Below are 5,368 nucleotides of genomic sequence, written 5' to 3' on the forward strand. Positions count from 1 at the left end.
TTAGAAATCCCAAGGATGTTTTAGCACTGGCAGCATGGCACCTCCAGCACCTGTCGCTCAAACTGAAGTCCCCATGAACACATATTTTTTCCTACACATTATAGATAAGTGCATAGGAGGCAGTCATCCTGTTCCCTAGTTCCACACTATTTTTCCCCGTGTGTGCTCCAGCCCCGGAGCACCCATGGAGTCAGGACCTATGGTTCTTTCAATTCTTCTGAGTATTGAATCCTCAGTAAGGACTGTCTGTCTTACTAGAATGGTTGGAGAACTCTTTGTGGGTAAGCTTGATTTTTTTACTAGTTGGGCAAAGCTGCCATCCACACAGGTGTCCCTTGGACCCATTGGATCTTGAGAGGTATCTTCCATAGTTTCCACATTGAAGACCTGGTATCATTTGGAAACTTCTAGTTGTATGGAATTCCTCCTCATGGTTATAGGCTGCCCATCTTCATCTGTCTTCAACCATGTAGAATGCTGTCCTGCCTGTAGTGGTTATGAACTGCCAGGCCTCCTGTCTGACTTTCTCTCACACCGATTCCTGTCTGGCCAGCTCCTTTCTTTCTTGAACCTGGGATACTGATATTTCCTGAACCTGGCTGGCTAGAAGCTCCTCAGCATCTCTCTGATTCTCAGTAGCATCTTAACTTGTCCCTGCAATCCAAGAATCTTCTCCTCCAGCACGACCACCAACATGCACTTCCTGCACAGGAAATCCCTTCTGGCTAAAGGCAGGAAAGAGAACATGACCCATCCATCGCAGGTCACCACCCTGTTCCATCGCTGGCCATCTTGATATCACACGTTGAACTGAGCCTCTCACACTCCCTTTCCAAACTTCCCCTGAAACTTCCTGGTTAGCTGCCTCTGTCAGCAGCTCAGCTAACAGATCAACAGGCAGGTTCTCAGCAGCAGGGAGTGCTTTCACAGCAGGGAGAGCTGCTCCAGGAGCAAAGCAACTGCAGAAACAAAGAGAATTCAAACCACAGAGAAAAGCTTGCATAAAAGGGATTCCTAGAATTAGGGCTGGGAAGCAGAGGTGGGTGGCCTGCAGTGTCTATGAAAGGGTTAATATCTGATGAGAGAGCTCTGAATCCTGGCTTTGCAGTAAAACCTTAGGGACTTTATCTACACTGGAGTGGGAAGATGTGATTTCCAGCTTGAGGTGACATATGTAACCTGAGGTAGCTTTGATCAAGCTAGCACACTAAAAACAGTGGTGTAGCCATGGTGCTGGGAATGGTGGGAGGGGCTAGCCACCCAAGTACATAGTCAGATGGGATCATTCTCAGGTGGCTAGACCCTTTCCTCAATCAGAGACAATGCAGGGACATCTGCCTGAGCTGGAGACGACACCTCCAGCTCTAGTGTAGACATACCCACCAACACATGGCTGATTCTGGTGGGGCGGATGAGTCCAATCTTGCAAGGTGCTCAGGCCCGAATCCTCAAAGCCTTTTAGGCACCTACTTTTGATGGGAGTCAGGTGCCTAAATACCTTTGGAGGATCTGGGCCTCAATGCGCCACGCTTCAGCTCTCAGCCAGCACTCAGCGTCATGCAGATTCGGGCCCCATCCCTCCAAGTGCTGGCCTGTAAATGGTCAAATTATCCACTACAGAGAAATCATCTGGTGAGTTCAGCCCTGGTTTTCTGTTTGTGAATCATCTGGAACTCAGTCCCAATTTCTGCAGCTATATTTGTATCTTGTAATTCATCAAATTCTGCTGATTGACAAAGTTTGGCTAGTGGGTTACTTGCCGGTTGTTATTCGTAATGCATGATTGGCCAGCCAAATCACATGATATTGTTTCTATTTACTGATTGGATGGCCTGGTGGTATAATCTACACAGTGAATAATGAAGAGCGCATATACTCTTGGCTGCGCACAATACTCTGTGCACAGGCAAATATGAATTGGACCAAGAACAGTAATGTGAACAAAATCCTATTTGAATGTATGTTTGGAACCAAAATTGGGCACGAACGCAAGAGTTCAAATGAGGAAGCACTGGGAGGTGTTTTGCTCCTTAATCTGAGTCCACTTGGTAGTATTACCAAACCTAGCATGACTATATCCTGCTCACAGCACAAAGATGCAAGCTGAACTCTCAATATTGTGATTAGGTTACATGCTGGGAGTGCTGATGGTTACGCATCATGGGGTTTAATATCTTTTTACCATAATTTCACTCAAACAAATTTACAGGTGCAAATAAAAGAAGGGCAACAAAGAAAAACCATTATTAAATACCCAAAAAGGAAAATATCTGAACATTATGTATAGAGATAAGGTACAGCACATCTTGCTATTTCCATAATCTCCTTTCTGAGACGTGGACTGCCTTCTCCTACGTGTACTGGTTTTCATTCTCTGCACTAAAAGTATCTTCCGTACAATCCCCGTTCTCAGGGAGGGCAAGTCAGTATAAGAATTTAAACAGATGAAGTGATCTCCTAGCATTAGCGATAGATCATAGCCTGATAGTATGTTAATTAACAAAGATATTGCTCCCAGTTCCAACAGCCTTCTCTGAAAGGCACTCGGCTTAATTCATCTTACGGCCAGGTACCATTTGGAAGCCACTCAGGTAGAGGGACCTTTAACTTTTATCATCACATTAATGAAGAAGGAATGAAAATGGGTCTGACTAGCTAGGTGCCTAAGATTTTATACCACTCACCTCTTACTGGTATCCGAGCACCACATTTGGGTATCTATCTGAGCACCTCCTCCCAGTTCTGTCTTAGCACCAGGCATACATACGGGGTGACCAGATCTCAGTCCCAACAGAATTGATACACTGAATTGCACGCAATTTACTCTGTCTGTCTGAGTGCGTGCCTTTCAGAGGAAACCTAAAAACCTGACGGCCTGTCTGCTTTCCATGACAATTTAATATCCCCAAAAGCTCTTAGTACAAGGCGAACTTTGCTCTGCCCCAATTTTTCCTCCCTGTTCTGCAGTCTCATGAGGTGGCTGGGACCGCCAGCGACACCAGCCTGGAGCAGTTCGTCACTGGACCCTGACTCAAAAGGCAGGGGGGACTCCAGGGACCAGACACAATTTATCCACAGTCTGTAATGCACTTTGGGATGCTATGGGCTGCAGGCTGGAATTCTGCACTTGGCTAATGAGAGGTGCAGTACAGGAAGTCACAGCTGGGGGAGAGGATGCTAAAATGGATTATAGCCAACTTTGTGCCTCTGGGATGCCGGGCTGTCTCAGGGGCCAGTGCAGCTCCCAGTTGCTCTAATTGCTAGTAGGGTCCCATGGGCAGCCTATGGGCTGTTGCCAGCTCAAAGCAGTCCAGTTTCCCCCTTGTGTGCTGGGGGATCTCCCCTTGTGCCTTCTACCTACTGTCCCCCAGCCCCAGCCCTGAGTCAGGGCTTGCAAGGGGAACTTTGAGTGCATGCATCGGAGGAATTCCAGCCTCCGTGCACTGCTGCAGTGGTGCAGGTTCCTTCTCTAGTGCATTATTGTTATTCTTTATCGATTTTTTTTGGTTCTGTCTCCAGTCCTAGCGATGCCTGGGTGGGAAGGGCCTTGGGAGTCAGTAGCTTCACTCACTAACAAGTGCCCACCCCAGGAAGAGCCTCTGTCTCTGTAACAGACCAAGGGGTGCATTTCAGAGTAGTCTTCTGCTGTTCTGAGACCGGTCATATGCTATAACCAATAATATGGGCTCTTCCATCCAGCTTCTCTTCAAGGGTTGTGTTGTGGTCTTCAGAACGAGGAGATTGCCTGGAGCACCACCTGTATGGCTCCATCATGTGAGCAGGCAAAGAAAACACACTAGACAGCATATCTCTGGTGCTGGGTGAAGCATATGAGAACACGTCTCATGAGGTCTTCCTTGGGAAATGACTGCAAATCAGCTTGGAAAGGAGCATGGTCACGTACAGGAGATAGTGTAGACTGAACTGGGCTTGGGAGCTGTCTCTCTGCTTTGATCAAAGAGGCAATTCTCCTCTCCCGAGGCCATGCGGACAAAAAGGCCGATGAATAACAGCAATGATAAACAGCTATGTCTGAGGTGTGGGGGGGCGGTACAGAGATTGCTTTTAGGTCTGGCATTGTCATTAAGGATTCGTACATTCTAAGGCCAGAAGGAACCACTGTGATCATCCAGTCTGACCTCCTGGATTGCACAGGCCAGAGACTGCCCTCCAATAATCCATGGAGCAGATCTCTTAGAAACACATCCAGTCTTGATTGAAAAATAGTGAATGATGGAGAATCCACCGTGACCCTTGGTAAATTGTTCCTGTTAAAAATGTACGTGTTATTTCCAGTCTGAATTTGTCTAGCTTCAACTTCCAGCCATGGGATTGTGTTAGACCTTCCTCTGCTAGACTGAAGAACCCGTTATTAAATATTTGTTCCCAATGTAGGTACTTAGAGCCTGGGATCAAGTCCCTTCTAAACCTTCTCTTTGTTAAAATAAATGGATCGAGCTCCTTGAGTCTATCACGCGGGGGGTGGGGGGGGAAAGGGGGGAGATAAACAGAATGGTAATTTCAGTTGCAGCTGACACTAAGGGCCCAGCTAAGTAGCCCTATTGCTCTCTGGAATTCTGGGGAACAGAAGCAGCTGAGCAGAGGGGCTCCAAGGCACTCTGCCTACATAGGGCCAATGACAACATAGTCCCCTGGGGGCACAGCATGCTTTATGTCTCCTCCCAGATGTGAATAGGAGAGAACCGGGGGGATGAGAAGAACCTGCCTGCAGCACCACTGGCTAGACCCCTATGTGACCATGGAGCCAAGCCAACAGCTCAAGGGTTTATTAGATATGTATGGGCCTGTCACTCACACGGCTGCCCAGCAGTCAGGAGAGGAGCATCCATGGAGCATGCAGAACATTGCCCCAAACAGGAAGGCATGGAAAGTATCAGCAAAGACAGGCTGGACATTCAAAGGGATGTGGAGGTGTTAGAAACAGGGTCAGCAAAAAAGAACCGAGAGTCAGCCAGGAGAAATGCACATGGATACATCTCAGGGAAAAGCACTCAGAAAGGAAAGGGTGCAGGTGGGGGTATAACCCGAGCCCAGGAGTACTTAGGGGGAAGGGGTAATATGAGACACAGGTCCCCAGGGCTCGGAAGGGATAATCTGAGATGCAACTGAGGAGCAATAATCCACAGTGCAGTTACTCAGTGGTGTGGGACAATGCACAGGGAAGTAGGAATAGAGAACTGGGTAGAAATGAATAAACTGGGCACAAATCTTCTTCCAACCCCCTATCCCCACCCCAGAAAGATCCTTGTGGAAGCAGGGCGCTCTCTCATTTCCCTACACACAAGGGCTAAGCACTGGTCTATACAGTTTTTGTAGCACTATCTCAGTTTAGGAACCAGCCTAGTTC

The sequence above is a fragment of the Mauremys mutica genome, unplaced genomic scaffold, assembly GCF_020497125.1.
Source record: "Mauremys mutica isolate MM-2020 ecotype Southern unplaced genomic scaffold, ASM2049712v1 000247F_np12_subseq_31950:375604_obj, whole genome shotgun sequence".
Taxonomy (NCBI): domain Eukaryota; kingdom Metazoa; phylum Chordata; order Testudines; family Geoemydidae; genus Mauremys; species Mauremys mutica.